Source organism: Ambystoma mexicanum, chromosome 4p (genome assembly GCF_040938575.1).
Source record: "Ambystoma mexicanum isolate Mex_15411 chromosome 4p, UKY_AmexF1_1, whole genome shotgun sequence".
NCBI classification, from domain to species: domain Eukaryota; kingdom Metazoa; phylum Chordata; class Amphibia; order Caudata; family Ambystomatidae; genus Ambystoma; species Ambystoma mexicanum.
This window is the reverse complement of record NC_090927.1, coordinates 317,616,674-317,634,588: the sequence shown is the minus strand read 5'-3', so window position 1 is coordinate 317,634,588 and position 17,915 is coordinate 317,616,674.

Sequence of the window (17,915 nt, the reverse complement as noted above, 5' to 3'; positions counted from 1 at the left end):
CCATTTGATACCCCGGGCTGTGCTAGGATTTCAAACGGCTGGGATGGTTTATCAAGGATAAACTCTCTGTAGAGAGATAAGGTTTTCCACAGCGCAAGTGAAACCACGGATTGGAGCTTTAATTCCATTCTTATGAGCTCTAATGGCAGCGAATTCGGGAGGTGTAGGATCTTCCGCCAAAAGTAGGACTCACATAAGATCCAAAATTCCCATTTCTAAGCTATAAGAGCCTCCACTCCATACTTAATTACGGCCACCACCTTTTGTTTGTCAAAGGTTATTATAGGCGTCAGGGAGAACTTTCCATACCTACGATGGATAATTATTCCTTGGTTGGTCAAGGTCGTTAGCTTTTCTCGGATCAATGCGTAGTGTGCCTTTTCATTGCAGTTTTTATTTATCCTTATCCCAAGATATATTGTAGTATCCACCACCTCCAGTTTTTGCTTCTCTAGGGACCAAGTCTGAAGTTTCTCTGCCGATTTTCTTCCTCAGCATGACCTCATAATTAGTATCATGGATTTCTTGATGTTTATTTTCATGTCGTTGTCTTTTAGGTATTTGATAAAGGCCTCTATCCGTCGCTGCTATCCTATTGGCGTTTGGTCGGCAAATACAGCGTCATCCACATACAACATCCACTTTACCTCAGTTCCATTTACCTTAGGGGGAAAGGCACGGAATCTGATCTTGCGGGTTCTTCATGTCTGCCATATATAAGACAAAAAGAAAGGGGGCTAAGGCGCATCCCTGTATGATTCCCCGGGAAGTTTTGATCTTTCTGGATAACCCTCCATTAGCTGTAGTTTGGATCTGTATCGAGGTGTCAGTGTATAAGGCTTGGATAGCTTCTAGTAGATTTGCCGGGCATCCCCAGTTCTTCATTTTTAGCCACATGCGCTCTATGTTTATCCCATCAAATGCCTGCTCGAGGTCAATAAAGGCCAAGTATGTTGTTTTTTTCCCTACCAAGGCCTTTGCCTTCATCAGGTTGATCAGGAGCAAGTTAAGGGCAGTACCAACACCACTAACGAAGGCTGTTTATCTCTCATCCAGTATTTTAGCCTGAGTTGCCCATTTATATAAGTCAGGATGGACCCGAATATCTTGCCAATTGAGTCCAGCAATGCAATCGGCCTGTAATTTCTGGGGTTTCCTCAGCCTCCCTTTTTATAAATTGGCACAATGTAAGCCTCTGTCCACAAAGATGGAATTTGCCTTGCTTGTTTTATTTGTTGGAACAGTGCATAAATTAAATCCGACCAATCTTCACAGTTTCCTTCAGAATTTTGTTTGAGATAGCATCTGGGCCTGCTGCCCTGGAAGCCGTACCTTTTTTGATTAGCGTTATTATGTCATCTCTGTCAAATTCCAGGGCCCCGGGAGTATCATCAGGCATCTTCTCTGGGACCTTTTCCTGATTTTTCCCTTCCTACAATAGGGTGTAATGATTGAACCAGTTTTCCTCTGAAACTTGGTTAACGCCTATTGCCGATTGATTCAGGTCTCTATTGTTAATTAGGTCCCACGTGCTTCTTGTGTTATTTGTTGATATTGCGTCTAACATTTTCTCTGCATCTCTTTGTGTTCTCAGATAGCGAGTTGAGCGTAGCTAATTTTTGTATGTTTGCCGGCACTTCCTCAGAAGTTCACGTTTTTCCTCTGGGTTGGCCTTTTTTATGCATATAAGATCCGCTCTATATTGTTTTCTTCTGGCCACTAAGGGTTCATCATAGGCATGTTTCTTTTCAATTGTTTTCACTTTGTTAGGATCGTGCTTGACCTCAAATGCTCCAAGCAACCATTTGTGCCCGACCACCTCTCCACCGTTCTCTAGGGCTTCCTTATAATCTTGTACCAGTTTTGGTATATCCTGTTTTTAAGCCTTAATCAGTTTCTTCCCCAGGACACCTCCGCTTCCATCATTCTTTTACTCCATGGAGTTGATCTTATTTCCCAAGCAAGTTCTATTTCCAACAAACTGTGGTCACTATTCGCTTGCCTAGTTAATGTAAATGAATTTATCCAAGCAACAGTGTTTCCTCCTACAAAGCAGTAGTCCAGCCATGCTCCCGATTTTCCACTGTGCCATGTATTAGCACCACTTAGGTCTCCTCTCGTCTGGCTATTTAGCATCCTCATATCACGGATTCGCATTTCCTCCATCCATTTTTGTTCTTTCCCTAGTAGATGCTCTGTCTCTTTGATTTTTCCCTCCTTATCCAGCAGTTTAATGTTTAGGTCCCCATTAAGGAGTATCAACTGGTCTCTTTCCTCAGTCATAGATTTATCTATGGCATTCATGATTGATTTTAAATAGATCTCCTGCCTCGGCATGTTTTCTCTCCAATAGGTTTTGATCAGGATCATCTTTGCTGGCTCTTCTTTTTCCTCAGCATTAAATGCTATTTTCAGTATTTGCACGTAGGGGTTTGGAATATGGTGTTCTAGCACTTGTAAAGGGCTATCTAATTTCTGTAATATCATAAGGCCCACAAATGTTCTTCCTTTTGGACCCTTTCTGGCCGGGATGATATAAACTTCATAACCCTCACACACCGGTGGCTCATGCAGCCAAGATTCCTGAATAGAGATAAGGTCATATTTGCCAAGAAAACTACTGTCATTGGAGAACAGATGTTTAAAGCCTCTGGTGTTCCATGAGGCACAGTAGACGGGTCTTTGATTACCCTCCTCTCTCTATTGTTTCTTCTTAGTATTTAAAGTCCTAGCCATCCATGCCCAGTCATTGGATTTGTCCCTCGCTTCGTTCGGGTTTGTTTTAACCTTCCTCGGGTTGTCTGAATTATCCACAGTAAACCTCAGGGTTTTCAGTTTCTCATCACTTTTTTTTATTATGGATATATTTTCCTTTTGATTTTTTGTGTCTTCTTTTATATTTTCTTTGAATCCTTTTTTGTATCATCTTCGCAGATTGGTCTGATTTTTTTAATGCACTCCTTGTCTATAAGTTTTTCCTTGTTGCGTACTGTCTTCTCCTCCTTGGGTTCCTTTCCTTCCTTCATTGTTGCTTTTAGATTTTTTTGCTTAAAATCATCTTCCAGATTCTCTAGTCGAAAATCCTTTTTTTTTAGGATATCACTGGCAGCCAGAAGTTTCTGCTTGATCTTGTTAGAAGTAAGATGTAGTACAACTTGATCCATCCTCTGTTCGATTGGAAATTCCACTATTTTTACATCATCTGTTGATATTGTGCGTAGGGCTGAGGTTTGATTGCAGAGAGTCATCACGTAGCTCCTGTTTAACACAGCCCTTCTTGGGCCATTTGATGCTGTTTCTAGTTTTAGATAACACCCTTTAGGTAGGATAGGTTTCCTGAGAGTTGGCATAGGCGAGCCTAGACTTTTCTTGTCTTCAGTATGCTTCCTTTCTCGGTTATTACTTTTTGGTTTTGGTAAGAGCTTTCCTTGTTGATTTCGTGCATTCATCTCTTTATTGACCGGCTTCTTCCTTTTTTGTTCCAGAGTTTTGAAATGGATGGACCCTCTTTCATCTTCACTGACGGGATCTCTTTCCAAAGAGTCAACTCTTTTCCCTAGTTTCTTAGTAGCCTTTGGCAAATTCTCTCTTTGGGGTTTCAGCATCTTTCGATCTTTTGGATTTATACCCGGATCGGTTTCCCTGTTGTCTATGGTTTGCCACTCGGATAGACTAATGCTATCCCATTCTTCCTCTTCTCTGTTTTTGTCCATAAATTCAATGAGATCACTTAGATCTGCTGGTTGCTCCGACGCTTCCCATTTTTCATCTTCTGTTGTTTCAATGTTTTTATCTTCCTTTTCCCCGTCATCCTCTATACTGTCCAACTCACGCATTGTCAGTTCTCTTCTGGGCTTCTTCGCACACTGTAGGTTTTCTCTTCTGGGCGGTGTTCTCAGATTTCTCAAGAAGGCTCTTGACCCTTTAACCTTCCGTTTTAGGACTTCATTTTTGGATTTATTTCCGTTTTCAATTTGTTTCTTAGCTCCCTCCTCCTCTCCTAGTAGTCCTGGTCCTTAGAGGCACCGCCTGAAAAAATTGCAAAGTTTGATTGCTCCGGCTTAGATGTTAGATCACGTCCATCCTCCCCCTTTTTCCCGGGGGAAATCAGGATCACATCTTTAAGAGGTAGATCTGTTTGTTTGGGGTGGATACCGTCACCTTGTTTCAATTTCATAGGACCCTTTCCTTCTTTGGGATTTTCTCTTGGCTGGTCCCACTCATTTTTCTGTTTATACAAGCTTCTCATCCATTTGCAGTCCTCAAGGACTGCCTCCATCAATAGTGATTTATCATTGGCATCCCTTCTCGCTAATTCACTGAGGCGATTTTGCCAGAGTTGCGTTTGTTCTGCTTCCTTGTTCATTCGTATGTCCAATCTCTGCAAAGACAAATCCATTTGCATATTCGCCTCTTTAATTTGTGTATTGGTGGTGGTTACTTCTTGAACAGAGTCTTTAATCACCTCATAGAGTTTTAGAAATGGTGCCAATGTGATATTTAGAGATGCCAAAATCACTTTTTGAATGTGTTCTGTGTCCTTTTCTCTTTCAATTTTACCAGCCTCATTGATTGTTTTTGAGATTGGTTCTTTCGATAGTTCACCTAGGCGCAAGTTTGCGTCTTCAAAGATTGGTGTTTGAGTGATTTTCGTTGACATTTGTTTCTCACAAGCTGAGGTTTGCATCATTTTGGTTGATGTTTGTTCCTTCTGGTACTTTATTGGACCTATAACAGAGTCCACATCCTCAAGGGACCTCCCTTTAGCTTGTTCTTTATCCAATGCTGCCATCTTCTCGTTTATGAGGGAGAAGCTTTTCCTTTTTTCTCTTTCAATTTTTCCCGTCAATATAGTTATGTCTTGCATGATTTTATTCGCTAGACTTGAATTGCTCAGGCTTGCTGCCAGCGAGTCTAGGTTTCCATTATTTCTTAAAACCTTCTTGATGAGTTCACTCGCTCAGTTCGTATCCAGGTTTGATTGTTACTCCGCTCAAAGCTAGGTGTCATTGTATTCATTTCCTGGAAGGAACTTGAATATTGTCAGGCTCCTGTTGTCTGGCGCAGAGGCAGTACAAACACCTGCCTCCCCGTTGGGTCTTAGCACCTGGGATATTAAAACCGCAGGCCACCTTGACCCGCCGGGGAAAGAGGGTTAGGGTCCGTTGGTTTGGATGGGTAGAGGGAGTTCAGGATAACCGGAAAGAGGGTTAGGAGGCTGTTATGGATAGGTGAGGGTTTTTAGGGAAACATACTCCTCGGCTCCTGTGCGCCGCTCCGATGGACGTACTCCGCCCATGCACTCATGTACCTCACCCACACTGTATGCTCTTCGGAGGGGAGCCTTTGTACTGGAGCTCCTGAACCAGGACACTATAACCTTGAAGTGCTGACCCTTGTAGCTACCCCGCTACTAACTGCAGCGTCTCAACATAAATTACACCGGCATTTAGTCATGCAACACGTTCTCCCAAATCATGTGCATGATCACCAACCCCTTTGCATTATTCTCATACAGGGTACAAACATATAACTGCACTTAGCTCTGATTGCTGGCCGGTGCCTCCAATTCTCCTGCTTGTTCATGTGCTCAGCCAAAGCACACTCTGCTTTCACTGCAAAATACCAAAGCACAGTGTCAGTGCGGGCCAAAACAACTCGTAGTTGACTTCACTCTGAGTTGCCTATGTAATGTTTTCCCCGCATTCCGTGCGTGGGCAATTAGTCACAGCATTGCCCAAATCATGCAGGGTCTATGTATTGCTTCCCAGTTTACAGGGGACTCATGCGCGATGCTTCTCGTGCCTCAGCCCCGTTGCGGTTCGGTATCTAAACCGAAATCCAGGCCGATAAGTGCAGCCGACGGGGACTCGTGCGCGATGCTTCTCGTGCCTCAGCCCCGTAGCGGTTCGGTATCTAAACCGAGATCCCAGCCGAAAAGTACAGCCGACTACAAGTACTTCTAAAAGAGGAACTTATCTTTTAGTTGTACGCGGGGCCTGGGGTGTTCAGGCGAGAGCTTGTGCCCCGCGTAGGCGTGCCTGCCGGAGCTCGGATGGAACACGTCTTCTGCATCCGGAATTGTGAGCGTTGTCCCGATGGCGCGGCTCGCGCATGCGCGTTAGCGCAGGCGTGGCATTTCTTGACAGCAGGCTCGTGCAAGGCACGGCCTGCTGGGAAATGTAGTTCCAAGGCGGTTCTCCATCCCAGGGACTTCTTTCTGCAAAAGGGATGGAGAATCCGCCTTGAGTACTGGGTAGGGCTTTTTGGGGGGGCTCTAACCCCTTCTGCAGCCCCCATAGTGGCTGCAATCTGCCTTTTTGCCCCAACCCGTGGTCCAGCCCTGACAGTACTCCCCCTCCCTCTCGCAGGCCCAGGTTTAGCGGGGTATCTAAGATGGAATTGGCGAAGGAGTCGAGGAGCATGAATGTTTTGCGCTGGTTCCCAGGATTGATCTTCAGGGCCATACCCCTCCCAGTCTATGAGGTACCATAGTTTTCCCAATCGAAAATGTGAATCCAAAATAGCCCTTACTTCGTATTCCGGATAACCATCCACCAACATGGGTGGTGGCCGTTTTGTTTTTACAGAAGCCGTGGCTGGTTTTAATAGGGCCACATGGAATACTGGATGTATTTTCATATGTGGCGGCAATGATAGTCGGACCGCCACTGGATTGATGATTGACGTGATCGGGAACGGGCCAATGAAACGAGGTTGGAATTTGCGAGGCCCTTGTAGGTGGAGGTTTCGAGTCGAAAGCCATACCCGATCTCCTGTCTTGTAGGGTGGGCTTACTCTCCTTTTCTTGTCTGCATAATGTTTATATGATGATTTTGCTGAATTCAAGGTATGTTGTATGGACTGCCAAAGGATTTCAAGCTGTCTTTTTCGTTCCTGCGCAGCTGGCACTTCCGGTACATCAACCTGTGGTAATGGCTGGAAACGTGGATGGTATCCATATGAACCATAGAATGGTGTTACCTTGGTTGATGAGTGGACTGCGTTGTTATACGCTAGCTCCTCCAGCCAAATGACCTCCGCCCAGGTATCATCTTTGCCTTGGATGAGACAACGCAGGTATTGCTCCAGTGTCTGGTTTAAGCGTTCCGTTTGTCCATCCGTCTCTGGATGATAAGCAGTGGACAAACGTATACTCATTCCTACTGTACTACAAAATGCTTGCCAAAAACGCGAAGTGAATTGTGGCCCTCTGTCCGAGATTACATTATATGGGATTCCATGCAGTCGGACTATGTTCTGCAGGAATAGATCAGCCAGTTCACTAGCTGTTGGCGTGCCCTTACAGGGTACGAAGTGAGCCATTTTGGTGAGGTAATCTACGACTACAAGAATGGATGTGAATCCGTGGCTAAGGGGCAACTCCACTATCAAGTCTAAAGAAATGGTATGCCAAGGAGTTGGTGGTGTTGGCAATGGTTGCAAATGCCCCGCTGGTTTCTTATGTTCGGATTTGTTTCTCATACAAGTTTCACAGTTAGAAATGTAATGTTGCACACCCCTCTTCATACCCGGCCACCAGAAGTGCCTCCTTAGTAGCTCCATGGTTTTCGCCGAGCCAGGATGACCTACGAATGGCGAGTCATGACACCACCGGATTGCTTGTCGTTGAAGCGGGGTAGTGGGTATGTATAGGGCCGTTTTGAAAAAAGGCAATCCATCCTTGATTGTCCGATCTGAATTCTGTGCCGTCCATTGCACTAAATCTTGTGCAGACATCGCTTTCCGGATATCTTCAAACATGTTGTCTACTACGATGCTTCCTACAATGCAACTTGGTTTTATTATTGGTTTGACTTCTTCCTTTGGTTCTGAGTGTTCAGTGTTGGGTTCGGGGTATCGTGACAAAATGTCCGCTTTCCTATTGTCTATCCCCGGACGATATGTCACAATAAAATCAAACTCTGAAAAGTACATGGCCCATCGTAGCTGTCTGGGACTAAGGGCCTTGGCCGACTTCAAGAATTGTAAGTTACGATGGTCAGTAAATATAGTGATGGTGTGTCGGGCCCCCATTAGGTAATGGCGCCATTCCCCAAAGGCTGCTTTGATGGCTAACAGCTCCTTGTCAGCTATTACATAGTTCCGTTCTGCGGGTAACAATGTCCTGGAGTAATAGGCAACGGGGTGCAACTGTCCGTTGTCATCGCGCTGTGACAGGATGGCGCCGATGGCGTAACTTGATGCGTCAGTCTCTACTATATAAGGTTTGGTTGGATCTGGATGCATGAGAACCGGAGCTGTGATGAATGTGTCTTTCAGGGCTTGGAACCCCGCTTCTGCCTCTGCATCCCACTGGAATGGTATTCCCTTTCCTAAGAGACGGGTAATTGGCTGAACCTTTTTAGCAAATCCCTCTATAAAGCGGCGGTAGAAGTTCGCGAAGCCTAGCACCGTCTGGACGTCCTTTACTGAGGTTGGGGATGGCCAGTCGATGATAGCTTGTACCTTCTTTTGGTCCATATTCACTCCTTGGGGTGATAAAACGAATCCCAGAAACTCTACCGTGGATTGATGGAACTCACATTTTTCTAATTTTGCGTAGAGCTGGTGTTCCCTCAATCTCTGCAACACTGCCCTCACATGGCCCTGGTGTTCTTCCATACCTTGTGAATAGATTAGTATATCGTCGATGTATACCACCGCAAATACATCCAGATATCCTCGCAGAACCTCGTCCAAGAAGTGTTGAAATGCAGCAGGGGCGTTGCAAAGTCCAAAGGGCATAACTTGGTACTCGTATAAGCCGAATTTTGTGCGGAAAGCTGTTTTCCACTCATCCCCTTGTCTTACTCTCACGAGGTGATATGCCCCTCGCAAATCAAGTTTCGTATACACCGTCGAACCTCACACCTGGTCCAATAACACTGGGATCAAAGGAAGAGGGTAGCGGTTTTTGATGGTAATGCGGTTAACCCTTGTAGCTACCCCGCTACTAACTGCAGCGTCTCAACATAAATTACACCGGCATTTAGTCATGCAACACGTTCTCCCAAATCATGTGCGTGATCACCAACCCCTTTGCATTATTCTCATACAGGGTACAAACATATAACTGCACTTAGCTCTGATTGCTGGCCGGTGCCTCCAATTCTCCTGCTTGTTCATGTGCTCAGCCAAAGCACACTCTGCTTTCACTGCAAAATACCAAAACACACTGTCAGTGCGGGCCAAAACAACTCGTAGTTGACTTCACTCCGAGTTGCCTATGTAATGTTTTCCCCGCATTCCGTGCGTGGGCAATTAGTCACAGCATTGCCCAAATCATGCAGGGTCTATGTATTGCTCCCCAGTTTACAGGGGACTCATGCGCGATGCTTCTCGTGCCTCAGCCCCGTTGCGGTTCGGTATCTAAACCGAAATCCAGGCCGATAAGTGCAGCCGACGGGGACTCGTGCGCGATGCTTCTCGTGCCTCAGCCCCGTAGCGGTTCGGTATCTAAACCGAGATCCCAGCCGAAAAGTACAGCCGACTACAAGTACTTCTAAAAGAGGAACTTATCTTTTAGTTGTACGCGGGGCCTGGGGTGTTCAGGCGAGAGCTTGTGCCCCGCGTAGGCGTGCCTGCCGGAGCTCGGATGGAACACGTCTTCTCTCCTCTGCATCCGGAATTGCGAGCGCTGTCCCGATGGCGCGGCTCGCGCATGCGCGTTAGCGCGGGCGTGGCATTTCTTGACAGCAGGCTCGTGCAAGGCACGGCCTGCTGGGAAATGTAGTTCCAAGGCGGTTCTCCATCCCAGGGACTTCTTTCTGCAAAAGGGATGGAGAATCCGCCTTGAGTACTGGGTAGGGCTTTTTGGGGGGGCTCTAACCCCTTCTGCAGCCCCCATAGTGGCTGCAATCTGCCTTTTGGCCCCAACCCGTGGTCCAGCCCTGACAAATATAGACTTCCTTTTTTCCTTTGGTTTTTAGTAGTCATAGCCATTTCTTCGTTTTGGTGGCTTTTTTGGTAGCCTCTCTCCTTATATCCTTGATTTCAATGATCTTCCATGTATGGCTGGAAGATGTCAAATATTACTGGTACTGCCTCCGTCGTGCCTAATTGATGGGTCTTTTCTCCTGCGGCGATAATAGAGTCCTGTAGGGCTTTTTCCAACTGACCCAGCTCAATCGCATCCCACAGGCCTGCATTTTCCCATACGGCCTCTGAGGCTGTAGGTCCACATGGGGTTTGATTAGGGGGTTTCTTCACACTATTAGGCTCATCGGTAGTTATCTTTGGAACCTCCCTTGATCTACTTTCTACCCCCTCCTCTGCTGGACAGTCAGGACAGTCGGTCATTCCCTTAAATATGGCGGGTATTATCAGGTTTTGGCTTCCGGCTTGCTCACCTTCCATCTTGTTGAAAGGATGGTGCCCTCCCCCGGGAGAGATAGGGGGTGAAGCAGAACAGTGAATTTCCTCCCTCGCACCAGTTTTGCCGCTTAGCTCTATCTTCTATATCTCGATTTCTGATCTGAAGCTATCTAGAGCTTTCTCAGAAGATTCACCTAAGGCCGGTCTAGATTGTCCCAAGGTTCTTTCGGGCTACTTCAGGGGGGCAGAGCAGTCTCTCAGGGCATTATCATCTGATTCACAGACAGCTTGGTCGGCCACGCTCCCCTGGACCGAGTAGGCTTCAGCCAATTTAGACATGGCAATGGCTATGAGTGGTTGGCTTGTGTTCTCAACTACAGTTGGTATAGTGCGGACAGAGGATAGATCAAGGGACTTTAGAGCAGGATCCAGATTGTCCTCAATTTCCAGCTAGACAATGGATTCTTATCAATTGCTGTGTCTGCCTCCACCCAGAGGCTCTTACTCTTCTTGGTGCAAAAAGGTAGGCGTGTCTGTTTTAACGTCGTCATTTTCAGTGAATGGTCAGGGATCCCAATAGCCTCAGGGAGTGAAGTGAATCTTTGCCTTACCTGAAGGCGGGTTCTCAGTCCCGTTGATGGCAATTCCGTGGGGGCGGGGGCTGAATTCATTCTGTCATGCAGCTCTTTTTTGTGCTGTCTTGTTGTTTTTTTGCTCAATTAGGCTGCCCTCCGCCAGCAAGATAGATTTCTGGCAAAGCCACAGCAAGCAGCCAAACAGCACAACAGCAGGGAAATCCTCCAAAACGACACCCTTTGCATGCTCAGGCTTAGCGCTGCAAGGGTGCGTAGGGGAGTGTTACATGGCACTTCCTGTAGAGGCGGAGGCCGTGGCAGGGGCGGGGCCACTCAGTGCAACGGCGTTCTTCTTCCTTCCGACTCCTTTGATTCAGTGCCAATGACACTGCGTTCCCTCCAGGAACGTTTCTTGTATTCTGCATAGCACAAGATGAACTAGGCATTGTGCCTCTATAATTGGGACTGCTTGCGGTACTAACAGCTTGGGAGCCCCTGGTGCATGCGGAATGAGTCAACAGTGTTAGGGAGAATTCTCTGTTTAGGCTGAATTTCCTAACCTAATGAGTCCCCAGCAGCTTTGCTGGATTTCTGGAGTTTTTTTCCATCCTGCCAAGAGTGAGACTCTTTTCTCCCGCTCTTGGACATGAATGTGTGCAATTCCTTTGAATGTCAATGTGTTCTATGGGCTATGGGGTCTTTTACTCCATAGGGTCTCATATGTTTTTCTATGTGTGTTACACCGCACCCTCCGTGCCATAACACTGGGGCGTCCTAGAGGATCCCCGCCATAGACTCCATACCCTGCGACTGACTACTGTCTCCCAGGGCATGTGAAGTCACCATTGGCTTTACTAGACCTAAATTTACTAACAGAACTAGTACAAACAATCCTATTGTGGACGTACTAGTAGGGGTAATTCAATTACCCCTGGGTCTGTTATTCGAGAGGGCACTGTCCCGTCCCCTTGTCGAGTTTTGGATGGTGGCAGTGGAAACTACTTGTTATATTCAACCCCGAATATAACCCTATGGGATTCTTCCCATTGTTGGAGGTTAATACTTTTTCTCGTTAATCTCTAACATCCCACCGGTTTATTTATCTTAAATAAATCTATCGGTTGGTATTTTCTGCCAGAACTCGGTTTTTAAAATGGCGTCTGTGTTCGTCTCTGTGACTCCTAAACCAAAGGTTGAGCCCTTTGTTCCACTTTTCGCAGGCTTCTGCACAGAGGCCATCCAAAGTGGTGGCATTCTGTCTGGGTACCATAGGGGGTGTGGGAGAGGATTTAGGCACCCTGGACTGAGTTGCCTTGCCAACTCAAGTCGCACTCTGGTGTGATTGGCCCAAGTGGTGAGCCACCCCGCTCACCACTTAGCGTGTTTTGATTGACAGCTAGGCTGAATGAATGGGGGTTTTCTGCATAAAAGCAGGGCTTTTGGGACTGGATCTTCAGAAGTCGCCACAGGACCTAAGAATCCGACAAGGGTAAAGCTGAGCCGACCTGCAACGACGACACCTCTGGTGGAGCCCTGCTGAACCGACTCACCACTTCCCAACGACAGAGGAGATCTCCCCGCCAGAGAGTCTCTTCCCCTGACTGGTGGGAACAACCAGTCCCCTTTGCTTTTTCTTCGCTTCCAGGGCATAGTGGTCGAATTGCCCGTGCTGAGCACCCCGGCAACCGGATAGCCGCTAACTCGTACCGCGACCAAAAGGTGGTGCCTTGTGACAGATCACTCCGCGGCTGGTCTCTTCCCTGGTGGTGCAACGATCTTCAACTTTCCTTCGACAACGAGATCATCTCTTCTCTTGGCAAAGCCCCGACTTGCATCCACCACCAGGAACAACTGCCCACGCCGGAGCTGTCTCTCCACATACAAGTTACCGTGTCCGCCTGGCTTCCCTTGTGTCGGTTAGCGTGAGGTGTCTTAATCCTCGACTCTCCATTGGGTTGCCTCCAAGCCTTCCTAACTTTCTGTTCTGAACTGGTCCAATCTTTCTGTGACAATGTGCGCCAAAGACTCGAAGTGCATTTCCACTGTGATACTTTTTGGGACATTTCGCCTTGCCTCTCTCCGAGTGGGCCTGGCCTCTGAACTTTGCGATCTACAGTAGACCCTGCCTTACTTGCCTTTCATTTGTACGTAAAAGTATTGGTTCCGAGCTGATTTCATACCCTGCCTTTTTCTCTCCCGTCCTAACGAATACTAGAGTGCCATCTAGGTTAAAGCATTCACCTCTGTCTGCAAATAAGTGGTGCCGTTGAACCTAGACTTGTCGAACTATTGTTAGGGGGATTGATTTACTTATGGTAATTGTGATTGAAGTTGTTTACCTTATTAGTGCCAGTGTATTTTTCATAGATGTGTTTTTATAAATAAATAACTATATATCTTTACACCGAAGCTCTGTTCGTGTTTGCTTGTTCTACTGTGTAAATTGCCCTATTTTGTATACTCCACATACTGCCTAACTCTTCTTGAGGGAAGTCTGACTGCTCAGCCTCAGCTACCAAGTGAATCTGTGTGGTACAGACTGCTACCAAGTGGGTTTACTGCCAAACACTTGTAGTCCTAAATCTTTTGCAGTAGTCCCAGCTTCAACAGCTGATTTGCAAACATTCCATTTCTTTCGGAGCCCCAGCCGTATTGTGCTGCATACACACGGCAGAGCCCCTCATCAGGGAGGGCCCAGCTGATACGAGGAATGCCTGCATCAACCCTGCATCTTTCAAGCTTCCTGCCGAAATCACCAGCCTTCCCGCACCCGACAGCACTGCTGGCTCCTCCCTCCCCGCTTTCAAGGGAGAGGGAGTGAGCCGCAAGGCGAAGCCGCTAGGAGAAGGCCGGAGGACAAGGCCTGCACTCCTCTTTGCAGCTCTGCTGCGAGTGCCTCAGGCAGATCAGAGCTTCAACAGCTGATTTGCAAACATTCCATTTCTTTCGGAGCCCCAGCCGTATTGTGCTCCATACACACGGCAGAGCCCCTCATCATGGAGGGCCCAGCTGATACGAGGAACGCCTGCATCAACCCTGCATCTTTCAAGCTTCCCGCCGAAATCACCAGCCTTCCCGCGCCCGACAGCACTGCCGGCTCCTCCCCCCCCCCGCTTTAAAGGGAGAGGGAGAGAGCTGCAAGGCGAAGCCGGTAGGAGAAGGCCGGAGGACAAGGCCTGCATTCCTCTTTGCAGCTCCGCTGCGAGTGCCTCAGGCCAATCAGCTTCAACAGCTGATTTGCAAACATTCCATTTCTTTCGGAGCCCCAGCCGTATTGTGCTCCATACACACAGCAGAGCTCCTCATCATGGAGGGCCCAGCTGATACGAGGAACGCCTACATCAACCCTGCATCTTTCAAGCTTCCCGCCGAAATCACCAGCCTTCCCGCGCCCGACAGCACTGCCGGCTCATCCCCCCCCGCTTTAAAGGGAGAGGGAGTGAGCCGCAAGGCGAAGCCGCTAGGAGAAGGCCGGAGGACAAGGCCTGCACTCCTCTTTGCAGCTCTGCTGCGAGTGCCTCAGGCCGATCAGCTTCAACAGCTGATTTGCAAACATTCCATTTCTTTCGGAGACCCAGCCATATTGTGCTCCATACACACGGCAGAGCCCCTCATCATGGAGGGCCCAGCTGATACGAGGAACGCCTGCATCAACCCTGCATCTTTCAAGCTTCCCGCCGAAATCACCAGCCTTCCCGCACCCAACAGCACTGTCGGCTCCTCCCCCCCGCTTTAAAGGGAGAGGGAGTGAGCCGCAAGGCGAAGCCGCTAGGAGAAGGCCAGAGGACAAGGCCTGCACTCCTCTTTGCAGCTCTTCGCTGCTCGCAGCCTAACGTTCGCCGCGGAGACTTGGTGGAATCACAAAGTAAGGAGTCCCGCACTCCGGAACCACCCTACTCACTCGCAAAAAGGTGAGACCGTCTACGCACACGTACTCTACCTAGCGTATTGGTCACTCTGCCCATCCCCACAAGTGCACGCAATGCACACCTGCAGTCGAGAACCATAGCTACAACTAACTGAAAGGCCACTTCCCCAGTACTGCATCTATACCATAGACTAAGCCACGCAGCGAAGCTGAACCCACTTATCAAGCACCGCCGTGACCCATTTGTATTGGATAGAATGTCTAAAACTCTTGTTAATGTGTCACTCACACGTATGAATGAAATTACCGCTATCTGCAATTCTTCTACCACTGCCTTGGTACCTAATGATGCAAATGCCACTTTATCTGTGTCTATGACCCCAGAAAACATGCCCCCCACTGGTTGGAATGAAATTACTGCTATCTGCAATTCTTCTACCACTGCCTTGCTACCTAATGATGCAAATGCCACTTTATCTGTGTCTATGATCCCAGAAAACATGCCCCCCACTGGTTTGAATGAAATTACCGCTATCTGCAATTCTTCTACCACTGCCTTGCTACCTAATTATGCAAATGCCACTTTATCTGTGTCTATGACCCCAGACAACATGCCCCCACTGGTTGGAATGAAATTACCGCTATCTGCAATTCTTCTACCACTGCCTTGCTACCTAATGATGCAAATGCCACTTTATCTGTGTCTATGACCCCAGAAAATGCCCACCCCACTGGTTCGGATGTGCCACCCTCGACCATCAATGTCACCCCTGAACCGCACCTCAAATGTGCCCTCATCAACGCCCGATCCATCAATGCGCATGCACTAGACATCCACGACCTTATTACCACCCTAGATCTAGATCTTCTAATTTTCACCGAAACTTGGCTACATGAAGCCTCAGGCCCCGCCCTATCCCTTGCTCTCCCACCTTGCTATGCCATTACGAGACAAGATCGCATGACCACTGGAGGCGGTGTCGCACTCATAGCCAAAGACTCGATCACCATCAGAAAGGCTGACAAAACTATCAACAATAACAGCGACTACCTTCAATTGAAACTCACCATCTTGCACCAATGCACCATCACCCTACACCTTATCTATCGACCACCAGGCCCCCTAGGAGACTTCCAGGCCTCCATTACCCACCTCCTGGCAGACAACTTCAAAAAGTCATCCAAAGCCATTTTCCTTGGAGACATCAACCTTGGCCTGAATGACGCCAAAGACCCTACGGCCAAAGCCCTTGACACAGCTCTAGCCACCCTAGGATTCGTCAACACCATCACTAACCCCGCACACGGCCTAGGCAGATCACTAGACTGGATCGCCCACCACAATTGCCCCATCACAGTCACGGGCAACACCCCCACCCCATGGTCCGAACACCACACCATCACCTTTAACATTCCCACCACTACAACCACATCCCACCCTCCTCCTCCCTTGCCGCCTGCCCTTACAAGGAGTGCCCGTCAACTGACCAAAGAAAGACTCCTACCCTTCTTACAGGGACCTGCCTTCACAGCCCCATTCTCCAACGGCCCAGAAACTCTGGCAAAAAATTGTGATACTGCCATCACAGCAGCAATCAATACCATCGCCCCACTTAAACCTTGGAAAACCAAACCCAGTAGACAAGCTAATGCGTGGTTCACCCAAGACCTTCTAAAACTACGCACCGACAAACGGGCAGCATTAGCTCTTTGGCAAACATCCCGGGATGAGAAAGACAAACTCAACTTCAAATCCCTTGCAAATAATTACAAGAAAGCCATCATTAAAGCCAAAGCTAAATCCTTTGAAGAGAGAATTACTGAGGCCAAGTCGAACACAAAGGAAATGTTCGCCATATTCAGGGAACTTGAGACCCCCACGCCTACCCCCCAAAACTTCACTAAGGACAAAGAATGGTGTGACAACATCCAAACAGCCATGCGCAATAAGATCAGCTCCCTCCAAGCCAAAATCTTGAACACCAAACTAACACTCTCCACCCACACTACACCCTCCCCACCACCACTGCCCCATCACCCACTGAGGCCCCACCCACCTTCTCGTTTAAAACCATCCAAGAAAACGACATGATCAACATTATGAAAAACATAAAACCTTCCAATTGCAAAGGCGTCCCCTGTCCTGCCTCCATCATCAAAGACTGCGCAGACACCCTGGCGCCTTTCCTAACAGCCTTCGTCAACGCCTCTTTCACCACAGGGAGAGTCCCCACCTGCCTCAAGGAAGCATGGGTCCGACCCCTCATAAAGAAACCCACACTTGACCCCACCTCCCCTAATAACTACCGCCCCATCACCACTGTCCCTTTCCTCCTCAGGATTCTAGACAAAGCAGCCTACCTGCAGGTTCAGCACTTCCTTGAAGAACAGAACCTCCTTGGACTGAGACAATCCGGCTTTCGCCCTAGGCATGGGACAGAGACTGCCCTACCCGACCTCAAAAACCAAATGGACGACGCAAGGGACCAAGGCAAACCTGTCCTGCTCCTTCTCCTGGATCTGCCGGCAGCTTTTGATCTTGTAGACCACGACATCCTCTGCCACCACCTCTCCCCCACAGCCAACTTCTCTCAAGAAGCCACTACATGGATAACCTCCTTCCTCCAAGGCAGGACCATGCAGGTCATCTCTGACCTAGCCACTGCATCACCCCCTATCATGCTATGTGGGGTGCCCCAAGGCTCCTGCCTCTCCCCCACTCTCTACAACATCTTCACCCGCCCCCTCTTCCTCATCCTTGACGCCATGGGCATCTCTTACACCAACTACGCCGACGACACACAGATCCTTCTCACTCTGACAGGCGACTATGACACGGACTCTGCTACCCTCAACAACATTTACAACACAATTCAAATGTGGATGGCTATCAACGGCCTCTGCCTTAACTCTGACAAAACTGAGCTCCTACTCGTAGGCTCCCCTGACACCATCAAGAAACTTGACACACAGTTCAGTCATTTCACCATTGACTCAATCACAATCCCAGTACTTGACACGGTAAAAACACTAGGTGTCTACTTAGACTCCAACCTATCCATGACCAGACAAGTAAACGCCATTGCCTCCTCAGCCGCTTATCATGCAAAACTCCTTAACGCAATCAGACCTTATCTGTCAAAAGACACTTGCAC